Source organism: Rhipicephalus microplus, chromosome 2 (genome assembly GCF_043290135.1).
Source record: "Rhipicephalus microplus isolate Deutch F79 chromosome 2, USDA_Rmic, whole genome shotgun sequence".
Taxonomy (NCBI): Eukaryota; Metazoa; Arthropoda; class Arachnida; order Ixodida; family Ixodidae; genus Rhipicephalus; species Rhipicephalus microplus.
The window spans coordinates 42,195,604-42,212,568 of NC_134701.1; the positions used below are offsets into that span (position 1 = coordinate 42,195,604).

Sequence of the window (16,965 nt, forward strand, 5' to 3'; positions counted from 1 at the left end):
GCTTAGAAAATTTCAGTTTTTGGTTCAGACAGACACGCCAGCGAGAAGCAGAGCACCTTCGCCTTTTGTGATTCAAGCTATGAACTCAGCCTATGCCATTCCGAAGAAAACTTCGAAGTAATACTATGTAATTTATATTTAGTAGCTTCAGTCTGTCATCTATTACTCAGTTACGCAGCCAAGTAGTCCTGAGGCATACAGTATTAAGAAATAATATCTCTTGGCATAATTATTCCAAACGGTATTGAAGTGTGTCACAGAGAAGACCCCACAACACAGTACCTATGTTATGTGGTCTCCCCAGTGTCGCATCTCTGTGCTGTTTGGAATAACGTACAAACAAGCCAGCTTAGCTACCATCTTGGCTTAAGTTTCCGCGATCGAGAATGCTTTGCATGGCACCTAATCCCTATATTGCTCGTTGCACAGGCCTCATGCACATTGTTCACCAGGGGCTGCCATAAAACGAGAAGATGGTCATAATGCCCGACTGAGATGGAATCCATGCTTCTCCCTCATGGTATCATAATGTACTGGCACTGCACACCACGCTAGCTCATGACCCTTTGACATGGCACCCTTCCTCAATGGCTGCCAGTCTTTTTCCACTTCTGTTGGGAGCTTGGTTGTCACGATAGAGATGCTTTCCCACATGGTATGAGAGGGTTATACGCTGCCTTGGCAGGCACTTTCTCATTCGTGTACTTGGTGAAATGTAGTACCTGATAGCGCTGCAAGCAAACATCACTGATCGGTCTTGCAGAAGGGCTCAGCTAGTTGGTCAAGCGTGCAATGATGGAAGCCAAAGGGAAATACGGTTTAGTGGTGTCTTCTTGTGTCCATGTTTAAATTACCAGTTTTTTTAGCATGGTTCTGCCGATGTTAGCCAGCTCAGTCTGCATTCCCACGACTGTCACATTGTGTGCATCTTGGGTTAATAAACCCGTGATCGTTAGTCAGCCTGCCTCAACCTGCACCCCATTAGAGAGTTGATGAGCACGGCAAAAGTGCATTTAAATGTTGCCGCAGTGGAGTGTTGCGTCCTTTGCCCATCACGCTTGTAGGGTAGAATATTCTTGAGGTAGCATATTTTCATAACTAGGTTGAAAATTTGCGAAAGCAAGTTAAATAGCCACACATGTGAGTACAGTCAAACTAGTGCGTAAAAAACTCAAAAGTGCCTCAGTAAGTGGTTGTTATATCAGCAGTGCAAATGACAACCCAACCAAATTTTTTCTGGGCATTTTTATCAATAGTGTTAACAACCCCTCCAATGAGATGATAGGATTTTTCACATGTTAAGCAATACGTGCTGTGTGCTCATGAGTGAATTAAATGATGCTCGCAATGTACTCACATAGTTCCATCGAAGCATAGTACCACCACGTACGTGGAAACGATAATCTCTGGCTGGTTGTGTGCACCTTATCTCTTACTCGGCTATCACCATTGCACGCCAAGCCATTTGCAGTCTAGTATATGTGTGCATGCATTTGTATGTTCTTCTTGCATGCTTCACTCCAGATATTACTCGGGTGCAGCGCGTAGCCTATTCCTTCAACATCACAAAGACATGCATTTTAAGAGCAATGCGCAAGTTGCATTGCACGACGCAGCAGCGGCGAACTTGCAAAGGGTAGCATGATGAACTTGTACTACTGTCACACCGCGCAGCTAAACTCAAGCAGCCGAGCAGATATCTGAATATGACTGCGATAAGGTTTATTTATTTATTTATTTATTTATATACCTTAAGGGCCTCTAGGGCATTACATAAGAAGAGTTTCATACAGTAATCAGTGACAACAGCAATTTTTTAACAAGAAAAGAAGACAAGAAAACATGCGCAGGATACACAGTTCGTCAACCAAGATAAGCAAGAAATAACACAGCAAATTTTTCACAAGCGAGCACATTGAAAAAGCTGCACGACACGTTATACAGCAATGCCTAAGATTGTCCAACACATTCAAGAAACGCAAATAATGCAGACTGAAAAGATGATTCTTGTGTATGCGTTACAATGCTGGCAGGCAGAGCGTTCCACTCGGTTATCGCTAAGACAAGGGGTGAGTATTGGTGTTTTTTTGTGCGAGAAAATATAGGTTCAATTTTATAATCATGGTCACCGCGTGCGGAAATGTACAAAGCAGGGTGAATGAAGGTATGGCGGAACGGCGAATCACTGTGGTATAATTTGTGGAAGAAACATAAGCGGAAATATTTTCTGCACATGGCAAGAGGGGGGAGATTTAATTTTTTCTTAATAAATGACACACTTTCATAGCGGGAAAAACATGACAAAATAAATCGCGCGGCTTTGTTTAGGACGGTTTCGAGCGTATCAGTAAGGGTTGCTGTGAGAGGGTGCCATACTATGGAAGCATATTCTAGGGTTGGCCGGATAGCAGTATGGTATGCGTGAAGTTTGGTGTCTTTGTTTGCAAGTTTCAGGCGACGCTTAAAAAGACCAAGTTTCCGTAGTACTTTCGCGGTAATGTATTCTATGTGGCTAGTCCAGGTTATATCAAAGTGGAATAAAATACCTAGATATTTATTATATGGAACTGTCTGAATTACCAAGTTGTTTATATACTCATTGGGCAAAGGATGTGCAACGGATAAAAAGCGTAAGTGTTTGGTTTTGTTTACATTTATTTCCACTTGCCATAAACGGCACCATTCTGATAATTTTGTCAAGTCAGACTGCAAGATGTTTACGTCGTTTGGTTCGGTGATTTCCCAATAAATTACGCAATCGTCTGCAAAGAGGCGCAGTGAAGAGTTATTATTATATCCGATATCATTATTATAGACTAGAAACAACAGAGGGCCTAGTACGGATCCCTGGGGTACCCCGGTTTTGACGGGTCTGGGAGCAGAGATAACGTCGTTAAGTTTAACTGACTGCAACCTGTTAGTAAAAAACCGCTTATTCACTAGGTTGTTTTATCGTCTAGCTGTTGATTACAGATTTTAGTCATCAACCTTTTGTGTTGAACGCGGTCAAACGCTTTAGCAAAATCTATAAAAATTGCATCAGTGTAGCGCGAGTTATTCAGAGAATCATTAAGGTCAGTTACCAATTCGAACAGCTGGGTTTCGCATGAGCGGTTACTGGGGAAGCCATGTTGGTTATCTATTAGCAAGGTATTTTTATTGAGGTGAGATACGATGTGCGTAAACAGAATATGCTCGAGTATTTTGCACGGAATAGAAGTAAGAGAGATTGGCCGGTAATTATTAGCACATGATTTTAACCCAGATTTGAATATAGGTACCACTAATGCCGACTTCCAGTCATCTTGGACGCAACCTGTGTTCAGTGACTGGTGAAATATTAGTTTCAATAGGTACGATGATTTTTGAGCGGTTAATTTCAGAAGTTTGGAGCTAATGCCATTGGGCCCTGGACTCGTTTTGTACTCAAGTCGCTCAATGGCACGTGTTACGCCATTTTCGGTGATTTCTATTGGGAGAAAGATATCATGAATGACAGTATCTGGTAGGTCGAGGGAATCTAATGTAAGCTCATTTGAAAATACCGATGCAAACTGATCGCTGAATATTTTCGCAGTTTCTTCAGCTGACGAAGAATCTCCATGCTCACCGTCCAGCAAGGTCGGACAATCAGTGTTTTTAGGGTTTATCACTTGCCAGAATTTTTTAGGGTCAGTTTTGAGGAGTTTCGGCAGTGTGCAATTAAAAAGTTTGTTTGGCTTCTTTAATGATGGCTTCGGTTTTTCTTGATACATTTCTATAGTTACCCCAGTCTACTGTCGATTTTGTCCGAGACGCCTTCCTAAATGCACGCTTCTTTTTATTAAGACTTCTTTTCACATCCTGTGTGAACCACGGATCGTTTTTGGTTGATCTAATAGCCATTTTTGGTACGCAACTATCTTCGATTTGTTTCAATATGTCACGAAATTTAATCCAGTTTTCATTTGCAGTGCAATTTGCAAAGCTGGCATCGAACTGGGGTGTAAACTCTTCCCAGCATATGATTCATTTTCTCGACATTGGTACGTGCATAATTGAGTATGTGCTTGTCCGTTACGGTTTTATCGGGCAGTGAGATAGATAAGGAGCAATGTACGGCACGGCGATCGCAGATTCCTTCCAGGACATGAGTAACTGCATCATCGGGTTGGTTAGTGAGTATGAGGTCCAATATGTTGTTTCCGCATGTTGGTACCGTCACAAGCTGGGACATGTTGTGCAAATGTGCTAGGTTTATGAAGTTAAGGCTTTCTTGACGACGGCTAGCACAGCTAACAGTGGCAGAGGACCAGTCTACGTCGGGGTAATTGAAGTCCCCTCCAAGAATCGCAACAGAGTTTGGGTGCTTGTTTAAGACATAATCAATGAAATTATTCAGGTGTTCAATGAACTCTGGGCCACTATCGGGAGGTCTGTAGCACATGCCTATGACGCACGGTACATGCCCCAAGCATGCCGCAACCCACATAATTTCAAGGGGCGAGTCGTAGACTATTACGGAAGGACGAAATTCTTTCCTAATGGCAATAATCACCCCTCCACCATGATTGATATGTGGGGTTTAACGTCCCAAAACCACTATATGATTATGAGAGACGCCGTAGTGAAGGGCTCCGGAAATTTCGACCACCTGGGGTTCTTTAACGTGCACCCAAATCTGAGCACACGGGGCACCCCCCCACCATGACGAGCGGCTCTGTCTTGTCGAAATATTGTGTAGTGCGCAGAGAAGCCAAGTTCGCTGTTTTCCGTGTCAGAATTTAGCCACGTCTCTGTGCCAAGAATAACATCAGCATTGCACGTGTGTACAAGGGCTTTAAGTTCGTCAAGTTTGCTACATATACTGCGAAAATTCGCAAGGATTATCGATGGATTTTTATTCAAAGTTGATTTCTGAGCGGATGATGGTCAGGCGAATACGTTGTGTCAAGCCGTCACAGGTCCATAGTTTGTCGCCACGCCTGCGCTGTTCTGTTCCCCCGTAGTATCATATGCGAAATTTCGGTATCTGGCGGGTACTTGGACGATATTATCTGTGCTAGATTCATACCTATAAGAGTTTTTATGGAAGTAAAGGAGGTTGAAGTGGAGTGAATAGCTTTCATTATCATTACGAGTAGCTTTGACGAAGTCCCGAAGCTTTTTGCGTGCTAATTGTACTTTAGGGGAGAAATCTTCGTCGAGCCAGATTTTCGGGTTTTCTAGCTTTTTAAGTTTAGGGGCATTGCGTAAAACATCTATTTTTGATTTAAAGTTGAGAAATTTTATGAATATGGGCCGGTCGACGATCGCACGCCACTGACCCAATCGGTGAGCGCGTTCAATGTCCCCAATTTGTACGCCTAGGCGAGTTGCCAAGAATTCTTTCACATTGTTTCTGACTCTTCGTACCCCTCCTTTTCTGTTTCGGCTATGCCCTTGACAATCAAGTTGTTCCTTCACATTCTGTTATTGATATCATCCACTCGACAAACAATTCATGGTTTACCTTTGCGATGCTTGTCTTCACTTCGCGTAGAGAGTTGTTGACAATGAGTCAAAATAGCCAGTTCAAAATCTCCCCCCCTTTGCCTTAACTCTTTTCTGATGCGAAACCGTCAATGCAAAGCCACAACCACACAAAAGTCGTCATCATTGACCAACCAGTCTCTACCATAACCAAAACCCAAGTAACCACGAATATCTGCTGGCCGTCCATAATGAACACAAATTTCCGGCCATATGAATATCCAACACAGATAGCAAATGAATGTACTGGGAAAATCCATGTCCCGTGTGGCTGTTTTCTGGACGTCCGAACTGGATGTCCAATCAGACATTAAGTTTTGAATGTTGACTGGCTGTTCATACAAGGACATGCCAAATATGTGGGCATTTGCTCATCAATTATTCTAAATTAGAATGTAGTGAAAAAATATATATACCTGCAGAATTCCGGGTGACAATCTTGTAAAATTTAATTAAAATTGATACTATAAAATTAATTCAAATTTTCAAATTTTGGCACACGCATTTCATCCCCAGATGCCAAAATATTTTTATTCCTGAGGCAAAACAATCTGGTTGATTCAGTATGTGTACCATGTGTCATAAGAAATAATGTATTTAATGTTACTAACATCGCATGTGAACTGACAAAAATGCGGATCGAGCGCGTCATAGCAGTCATCATGTAGACAAACTTTTATGCGCCAGCCTCAACACTTCGCAACAAGCAGTGCACCGCAGTTGCTCATGGCGTATTTGGTTGGGCATTTTCGAGCGCTCTAGAGGGCTATGAAAAGTAGCTGCATCTTCGGTTGGTAGAATTCGAGCACTCGGACCACCTGGTATTGATTCGAGCATCAGCCTCTGACGTGGAGCGCTCCCAACCGCTCTGACTTCGAAGTAAGAGCGAGGCACGATCTGACCGGGAGGACGGATCACGTGACACAAGCCGGCCAATCACGTGGCTGCCGGCAGGTGAACCAGGTGAGGAGCGCGAGCGTGCATTTCGGAAGAGGGCGTTGCCGGGCGCGTATTATTTCGTGCATGTGCGTTCATAGTGGCGTTTTTGAGCGTGTCTAGGGCAAATTCACGTCTACAAAGACATAAATGCACCATCTCGGTTAATGAGGCGGCTAGCCAAGGCAGTGGAAACGTCAACGCTGTCATACATCAGCTTGAAGACAGCCCCGTGATTTGCCTTGGAGGTACAAGCTCGGGTGAGTACGATCGCCATATTTATGTGCTGAGCTTAAAGGATACGCTACATCCAGATATGTCAGAAAGAGCGAAAGAAAGAATATAGGAAAAGTCAAACATGTCAAAGATATTTACTGAACTGATCGGCACTATTTGTTGACCCAACGCAGGCGCAGCACTGTTTACCCTGCAGCTTCCCGTGCTGGCTGCACAGTGGCGCTACAAGCGCGCTGCTATGGGGGCTCTTAGATTGCTGATGTATTCAGTTGGTACGCTGCCTCTCACGCTCTGATTTCGAGCTGCTCTGCATCTGGCGACTCAGAGCCAGAGGACCAGAGTGGCCAACCGAATACGCCATCAGATTCCTCAAACGTATACGTTATGCTAGCCGTGCCCCTCTGAATGTGTTGAGAGAAAACGAGAAAACCAGCGCCATTGTGCCTATTGTGCCGAAACTTGCTTGGCCAGCGGCACGTACTGAGGAAAAAAGCCCGAGTAAAGAGGGTGTTCATGGTGTGTCGCAAGAATCTACGCTGCACCGGTCTCCAAGACTTCGAGCGGCAGAAGGCAGATTTTTTTTTCGCCTGTGTGGACGTCAACAGTAACATGTGAAGTTACGAAGGATGAGCAGGAATCAAACCTACGACCTTCGAATAACGCGTTCGATTCTCTAGCCACTGAGCTATCACGGTGGCTATCCCTCCAGCCACTTTATTGGATTTATATGTGAGTTTAAACGTGGAAGTGTCAGTCAGCGCCATCTGTAGCCACCGCGGCGAGTGTAGAACACCTTTTTATGAGCCTGGGTGGGGTCACGTAGCACGTGAACTTATTACGACCGGGCAGCTGACGAATAGTCCCTCGTGTACAACCTAACAGCACCAAGTCTACCAGTACGAGACCCTCGTTAATGAATAAGGGAAAGAAGTGTAAACCTAAGGACTCGTTTTTCTGTGTTTTGACACAATATTAATGAGATATAGTAGACGATAATGAGAAATGTGGGGGAAAAAATTAATTTTTAACCCACTTTTCTTTCTTCTTATTCACATTATAGTGGTTATAATAACTTCCCCTATACATTCCTTGGCATTATTGTCTGTTAGATCTTATTATTGTCAGTTAGATCTTATGTAATCATTATTGTCTGTTAGGTCATGAAGGCACTCTTCAACCTGTCGAAAGCCGATTCACATTCCTGAGACCACTGAAAGGGCATACCGGAAGCAAGTAGCTTATGGAGTGGTGCGGCGATGGAGGCAAAATTTTGTATGAATCGCCAAAAGTAAGAGGCGAGACCAAGGAAACTTCGCAAATCTTTCGGTTTGTCAGGGCGAGGGAAGCGAAGCACTGCAACAGTTTTATCAATATATATATATATATATATATATATAAGAAGACACGGAACATGTGTAAATATTATTATGCCTTGAAAAAACGGGGTTCCCGTCGAAACGTTGGCAGAATAAACAGTTGTTATGTGAAAGCGCATCTAGTTTCATATTTGTAACCTTGCGACAACCAAAGTTATTCTTCTATATATATATATATATAGAAGAATAACTTTGGTTGTCGCAAGGTTATAAATATGAAACTAGATGCGCTTTCACATAACAATATATATATATATATATAGAAGAATAACTTTGGTTGTCGCAAGGTTATAAATATGAAACTAGATGCGCTTTCACATAACAACTGTTTATTCTGCCAACGTTTCGACGGGAACATATATAGAAGAATAACTTTGGTTGTCGCAAGGTTATAAATATGAAACTAGATGCGCTTTCACATAACTGTTTATTCTGCCAACGTTTCGATGGGAACCCCGTCTTTTTCAAGGCATAATAATATTTACACATGTTCCGTGTCTTCTTATAGCCTGTACAGACAGGAGGGAAGGGGTCAAAAGAAAAAGAAAAAAAAAAGAAAAAAGAAACAGGAAAACAGGAGGAGAAATGTAAAAGAATTATAGAAAATATAGGAGAAGAAGCAAGACTGACACGGCGTAATTAGAAAGGGGTAGCATCTCAACAGACTAGGGCACAGGTAGATGAGCAATGCCATCATTGTCAACAGTACTTCCCCCGCGCCTACTCTTCCCCAAGTGGGCAGTGTGCCACCATTCTCGTATTTCCCCTTTCCGTGTAATCCGCTGGCGGCTCATTCCTCTTTGAAGTTTAAGACAAGTTAATGGGGAGAGCTTAAGCACTTCGAGTGCATGCTGGTGGCGTCGGGAGGAATGAAAAAGCCGGTGATTGAGGCGCCGCCATCGATATTCATTATATGCAATGGCTCCTTGTCAGTGAAGGAACAGAATGTGCGTTAAAAATTGAAGAAGAAAAAAAAAAGAAGAAAAGAGGGGGGGGGGGAAACTGTAGGACATCCGGGACAGTCACCACACAGTTGCGGCTCACTGGGAAGACATGCGCGCATGTACGATAAAGTTAACGAAACCACCTAGCTGTCAGCTCCTTGTCAGTGAAGGAACAGAATGTGCGTTAAAACTTGAAGAAAAAAGAAAAAAAGGAAAAGAAAAGGGGGGCTGTACAACATCCGGGACCACTTATCTGTGCGTTCCGGCTGTGCTTGATGAGGCAAACCATTTCTATGTTGTCAGGTGCATAGGCTAAAAGCTTTGTTAGCGGGTAATATTATTATTGTAATGAGACCGGACTGATTAGAGAAGCGTTTGCGTCTTTTAACGGTCGTAACGCTGACAGAGTGCCTGGGTGTCCATTTATTCCGTATTTTATCGTGTTAAATTTGTAGATAGAATAAAATTCCCGTTGTTCCCGTTCTCTTATTGTTCGAAAGTTGTTTTCTAATAGTGTAACCCTGATGTCGTCAAAGCTGTGGTCTTTTAATGTGCTGTGTTTTGAAAGTGGAAGGCCTGGCAGGGATCGTACATGTGCCCGATGGTTGTTGAATCTAATTCTAAACGGAGTGTCTGTCTGGCCCACGTATTGCTTGTTACATACCCCACATTCCAGGAGGTATATGACGTTGTCTGAGTCACAGTTTAGTGCCCCTCTTATCCTGTGCCTAAAATCCGAGTGGGTGCTTTTCGCAACTGTCGTTGTCTGCATGTGTTTGCATACCTTGCATCTGCTTTTTCCGCAAGGATGACACCCAATTTGAGATTTCACGCCTATTTTTGAATTTATTAAATGGTCCTTTATATTTTTCGGCCGTCTGTATACCACACAAGGAGGAGAAGTGAAAATTTTGGATAGTCGCACGCTCTGTTCCAATATGTTAAAGTGTTTCCTTAGGACCTTGTTTATGTTCGGTGGGTTGCTCGTGAAAGTTAATAGCAAGTTTTTGTTGCGGTGTTGGTCGGCGTTTTTCTGGTGGTTGAGAAGAATCTGGCGGTCCAGATTTTCAGCTTTTTTGATGGCATCATGGATGATAGCTGGCGGGTATTCTTGATTAAGGAGTACTTCGCGCATATGTGTGCTGTTTTTGTGGAAGTCCTCGGTGCGGGAGCAGATTCGTCGAAATCTGTGTGCTTGGGAATAGGGAATGCTGGTCTTGCAATGTCGCGGGTGGCAGCTTTTGAAGTGCAGGTATTGTTGGCTGTCCGTAGGTTTTCTGTATACGCTAGTTACCAACGCACCATCGTCAACTCGAATGAGTACATCAAGAAAGAGCTGACAAGAAGCTGACAGCTAGGTGGTTTCGTTAACTTTATCATACATGCGCGCATGTCTAACCAGTGAGCCGCAACTGTGTGGTGACTGTCCCGGATGTCCTACAGTCCCCCCCCCCCTCTTTTCTTTTTTTTTCTTCTTCAATTATTAACGCACATTCTGTTCCTTCACTGACAAGGAGCCATTGCATATAATGAATATCGATGGCGGCGCCTCAATCACCGGCTTTTTCATTCCTCCCGACGCCACCAGCACGCACTCGAAGCGCGTAAGCTCTCCCTATTAACTTGTCTTAAACTTCAAAGAGGAACGAGCTGCCAGCGGATTACAGTGAAAGGGGAAATACAAGAACGGCGGCACACTGCCCACTTGGGGAAGAGTAGGCGCGGGGGAGGTATTGTTGACAATAATGGCATTGCTCATCTATCTCTACCCTACTCTGTTGAGATGCTGCCCCTTTCTAATTACGCCGTGTCGGTCTTGCTTCTTCTCCTAGATTTTCTATAATTCTTTAACATTTCTCCTCCTGTTTCGCTGTTTCTTTTTCTTTTTTTTTTTAAATTTCTTTTGACCCCTTCCCTCCTGTCTCGACAGGCTATAAGAAGACACGGAACATATGGAAATATTATTATGCCTTGAAAAAGACGGGGTTCCCGTCGAACCGTCGGCAGAATAAACAGTTGTTATGTGAAGGCGCATCTACTTTCTTATTTATATATATATATATTCTCTGAAGGGCCTGTCGATTTCCATGTTGGCTGTCCTTGAGGGATGACGAGCAAACGTACAAATTTGTTAGATTTGTACATCGGATGTACGTTTACCGAACGTACGATGTACATTCGTGGACATTTGATGGATGTCCGGAATATTCGAAATCTACATCTTGTTGTATGCCTACCAAATATCTGTGATTACTTGGGAAGGCAGCAGACCTTTTGCAGAACGACGTGGCATTGGCAAGTTGAGCTTTTCAAGAAACTTTCATACAACAAAAACTTATCGCTTCCAGCATTTCTGGCGTCTTGCACTAAAAGGCTCTGTTTGGTAAACTATCCACTGTCATAGATGCAGAGATCAGCATCAGAAAAGTTGAATTTGCCATGCAAAAGCTGACATTAAGTCTACTGCCTCCAATTTTCTTTAGTAAACTAAAGTGCAACGCGTGCGAGTGGGTGCCTCTCATATGCTTAAAATGTTCTAACTTTTTTCTAACTTAGAATGTTAGTTCCAACGTTTCTTCTGCTTCGTATGCATCATATTTTTACTGTAATTGAGCCAGAAGAATTAATTGCAAAAATAGGAGGCTTTGAAAACTGTTCTCTATACATGGACACAGTTTCAATTGGCAAAATAAAAAAATCATAAGTGCACCAAAATATGGTTGTTATGAGCGATTATTTGTTATATCTGGGATCGTTACAAGTGGTTCGACTGTATATTATTATAGAGCCACAGAACCAGCAACTGGTCTAGTTGGTTGAAATTCGTGATTTAATTGAGCTAAGTGCATACAAATCCCGATGAAAGGCCCTGTTGTCCTTCTTTTTTATCTTTGTCTGCGTGCGCTTAAATAATTTAAACTATGCATGTAGTATATTCCATATGTCATAAAGTGTTAATAGCGCATAGAAGGATTAGGACAGGACGAAACAACAAAGGCAAGGACTGCGGATTTTTTTCATTCCGATAAGTAGTGCATTTATAAAATGCAAATAGAGAATGCAAGACCAAAGAAAAGAAAAAGAAACAAGAAAGAATGTACAATCATCAACAAATTGGCACACTTTAACAACAATGGAATCATATAGTTTTGTTGTTACGAAGTGGTCATGATGTGCTGCTCACTCAAGATCAGTACCAAAAAGTGTGCCCATTTGTTGATGATTTCTTAATTCTTGTTGCTGGGCAAAAGAAAATTTTTTTTCACATAGGGCACGGGTTTCTATCGTTTTTTCAGAGCTGTCTGCAACCGCTGTGATTGACTTGCAAGTTCCCTGTAAGCAATTCGTTAGGATTTCTTGACTCGGTACTTTCATAGCATGTGTCTAAAATATCGAAAAAATTAGAAGATCAGGGACTAGGCAATCTTTCTGCACTTGCCGATAGTGTTCGTTTCATCAGTGACCAATATGATTCAGTGCGCAAATCTGTAGATGAGCTGGTGCAGTCAAACAAAACACTGAGGGCAGAAAATGACGAGTTAACCAAAAAGATTGCAGATATGGAGCAATACAGTAGGCTCAATAACATTGAAATCAAAGGTGTTCCATGTACACAAGCGAGGACTGTGCTGTGATTTTGAAAACCATTGGACAAGTGATTGAATGTCCTATTTCATCGACAGATATTGATGCAGTTCATCGCGTCGCCAGTAAAACAGCTGACAAGTGCATCATCGCGCGCTTTTGTTCCCGCGAGAAGAAAAATGAGTTCCTTCGCAAAGCGCGTAAGGCGCGACTGCATGCTTCCCAGTTAGGACTATCCGGAAGTAATGACAATCCAGTCTTTGTCAATGAACATCTTACCATTGCCAATAAAAAGCTGTTTAGTAAAGCGCTTGTACTAAAAAAGGAAAAGAAATGGCGGTTCCTCTGGACAGAGAATTGTCACATAAAGGCCCGCAAGACAGAGGACAGCAGGGTATTTTGGATTAATACGGAATCTGATCTCAACTTATTCACGTGACGTTGACAAATTCGGTTCGCTTTTCCCACCTCATAGCTTCCGTCGTGATTCATCATGTCATTGCTTCCTTTCGAGGAAACTAAATCCCTCCTTGCTAATTCTACTTGTTCATTGCTGCACATCAATGCGCGTAGTTTGCCAAAAAACTACGATAACATTACTGGATTCACTGACTTACTCTGTCATTCCTTTTCATTTTTATGTATTACTGAAACATGGCTAGGATCTTGTGATGGCAATCTGTACGGATTTCGATCGTTTAACTCTGAATATTGTCACCGTGATTCGGGTCGCTACGGCGGCTCGGCCATATTTATATCGCCCGAGATAAAGTACAAGCGCAGGACAGACCTATCTTTGAATATTCCGAACTGTGAATCTGTATGGATCGAGGCTGCCTTCCCCTCCTCTGTTAATCTAAATAAAGTGATCATTGCATGCATTTACCGTTCTCCATCTTCATCTATTCCGCATTTTCTACATAATTTAGCTGCTGTACTCGACATTATCACCGCAGAAAATAAGGAAGTTGTTTTGGTTGGTGATATCAACATTAACCTAATGGATACAGATAATAGCACCACCATAGCATATAGTGATTGTTTTCTTGGCTTCGGGCTTGAATTCTTAATTTCATCCCCTACTCGATTTTCACCCACTGGAACAAGCACGCTCATTGACCACGTATTAAGCAATTTTTCGCCAACCCCTAGCGCAGGAGTCATTGATGTGTGCATCACTGATCATCATCCTGTCTTTGTAACTTTCGCCGTAAATCTACCTCGCCCTAACACGTGCCATTTCACGTCAACCTTCGATCAGGAAAACTTTATCAAGGAAATTAAAGGCTCTGAGTGGTCTTCCATTAGCACCTTAGAAAATCCTAAAGAAGCACTAGGCAACTTCTGCTCCCTATTTCTTAAAGCTGTGCATGCAAACACTAAAACTGTTAAATGCAAGAAAATATATAGGTTTCAACGTAATCCCTGGTTAACTCAAGGCTTGTTAACTAGTATGCGAAAAAAAGATAATCTCTACAGGAAAACAAAAAACAGCCATTTAATGTGAATTTGAGACTTAGGTATAAAAATTATAGTAAGATGTTGAATAAACTGCTGAAACAATCAAAACAACTTTATTACGAAAAATAATTCTGTAAAGCAAGAAATGACCCAAAGAAAAAATGGAAACTTTTCAATGACTTCTTAAACAGACCTCAGGTTAGTAATGTCATTGATAAAATTAGGTATAAACAGCAAATCTGTACTGAGTCCTCTGACATAGCCGAGTCTTTTAGTGATTACTTTTATGAAGTATACAATGATAGGCCCAAAGTATCCTCGTACACCCTTACCCGCTGTATCCATTCATTTTTTCTATTTCCTGTTACCATTGACGAAGTCTATTCTACAATCCTGAGTCTAAAAAACTGTAGCGCTGGACTAGACAATGTATCGACGTTTCATTTAAAACTTGCTGCTCCAGACATCTCAGAAGTCTTAAGCAATATAATTAATGTCATTTTTAAACAAGGTATATTTCCGAGCTCACTGAAAAAAGCCAAGTTAATCCCAGTATACAAAAAAGGTGATACGACAGATGTCCGTAACTACCGCCCTATTTCTATTTTGTCTTCCATCAGCAAACTTATTGAAAAATTATTTGTGAAACGTATTAATAAGTACCTCAATAAATTTAGTCTGCTAAAGCCTTGTCAATTTGGTTTCCGGGCTGGTAGTTCTACGAATTTAGCATTGCTATCATTAACCGATTTCTTGAAAACGTCCATCGACAACAGTAATTTCACAGGGTCTGTATTTCTTGATTTCACGAAAGCCTTTGATACCATTAGTCATAATATTTTATTTAGCAAATTAGAGTCCTTGGGTATCACTGGCCCATCCTTGACCTTCATAAAAAACTACCTTCTTGATCGTGAACAATCAGTCTGCATTGGGGGCGTTAATTCTAATGTTAAAATAATTAATCAAGGGGTCCCACAGGGTTCTATTCTTGGACCCTTACTGTTTTGTATCTATATTAATGATTTGCCCGACTGCCTTGGAAATTCTAAATTTATTCTTTACGCTGATGATACGACCATTTCCATCTTGCATCAATCATTACCTACTCTGATCAATATGTTGAACAAAGAACTGACTAATGTCGTTGAATGGTGTCGCTTAAACAAATTAATTTTAAACCCGTTCAAAACTCAATTCATGGTTTTTAAAACATCACAAAAAATGCTACCTTTTATTCCACAAGTGTTCATTGACAATCATTTCATTCCTGCGTCTAACTGTGTGTGTTTTCTGGGCATAAAATTGGACCCTCATTTAAAGTTCACCAATCATATTCTTTACGTTAAACAAAAAACAGCATTTGGTATAAGATCACTCATCAAATCTCGTCCTTTTTTTTCACTTGAAGCCTTATTGTCTTTATACTTTGCCTTCATACATAGTCACATCACCTATGGCATTACATCATGGGGAAATACATATAACATTCATATTTCGTCTGTAACGACATTCAGAATCAGGCCATTCGCATTATTACCAACAGTTCATCTTATTCTAATGCTACTCACTCCTTCAGGCTAACTGTATTCTTACTGTGTCTGGCTTATTTAAATTTCACTTAATCACATTGTTATATAAACAACTTAACAAACAGCTTGTGTTTGCTTTAATCGATGCTAGTTTACTCACTAACACCAATAGCACTAGATTCGCCCACAGTCACAACTTCCTTTTACCTAAATGTAACACCAATTATGGCAAAATGACGTCCGCCTTCGCGGTCATTAAATTGTGGAATAACCTGCCCTATACACTAAAATCATCAACATCTTTTCATGCATTCAAACGTGATCTTAAAAACTTCATCTTGCATAACTAGGTTGACAACGATGATTACTTACGATTCTTGGTGTCCGGGCATGAAATGGAAAAGTCTTTGCAAATTTACGTTATTGCTTTATAGCGTGATTATATTTTACTTGTATAACTTATTACTATTGTTCTTGTGTCGCATTCTGACTGCCTGTTTTGTTTACTTGATGTCATTTTATGTAAGTTCACTGTTTACTTTTCTTTGTGTTGCATATTTTACGTGCTGTTATAATTAATAGTTTTATTGCTATATTTAACCGAGGGTCCCCCTGCAGTCGCTTGACTTTGGGACCCTCGTCTGCATACTACATTCTACAAATTTTGTATTTTGAATGAATGAATAAACTTAACTGAACTGAACTGAACTAACTGATTTCATCTATGCTGGGTGTATCAGCCTAGAAATGGAAAACCATTTATGCCCTACAACCCAATGCACTCAAAACCAATCAAGCGCAGCATTGCAGACCTATACCTTACCAATTCTCTGCAAAAATCTTTTCCTGACGCCGTGAAGGGTGCTTTTAAAGTGCAAGGAGGCCGACTAGATGCCGGGTACCTAAAGGCTTCACTTAGGTCTGCTGTTGCTGAAAAGATACTGAGATAGATTCGACAAACAGACAATGAGCAAAGAGCGTGAAAACACCAACAAAAATCACCTCGTTGCCATATGTATAAAATGTGTCACATAGGCTCAAGAAGAAAGGAGCGCACGCCAACTTGCAGATGGCTTTCTCGGCTCCCGAGAAACTTCAGAAGTTGCAGAAAATTGAATGCTCAGCTCTCACACGGTCTTGTGTGTTCCATGAACCACACTACACCGTTTGTCGCCTGTGAAATAGGGGTTATTTATTCAATCTGACTGACATGTGGGAAAAGATATAGACGGTTTTTGGCAGTGGCAAACGGGAGCTGCCGTTAATTAACATGTGATTTAATGACCTTCCCCTTTCCACTTCTTCACCGTCCCCAATGGCCAGCCGATTTGCCGCCGCCGCTTTCGGGTCGAAGGCTGGCAAAGCAGGTACAGCGCATAGTCC

At 41.7% G+C, this 16,965-nt stretch overlaps 1 protein-coding gene across 2 annotated transcripts in view; it reads right to left on the reverse strand.

Annotated features, from left to right (window-relative positions):
* The window catches only part of LOC119169114 (protein O-mannosyl-transferase Tmtc3), a 488,628-nt gene that overhangs the window by 183,436 nt on the left and 288,227 nt on the right, over positions 1-16,965 (reverse strand). The window lies entirely within an intron of this gene.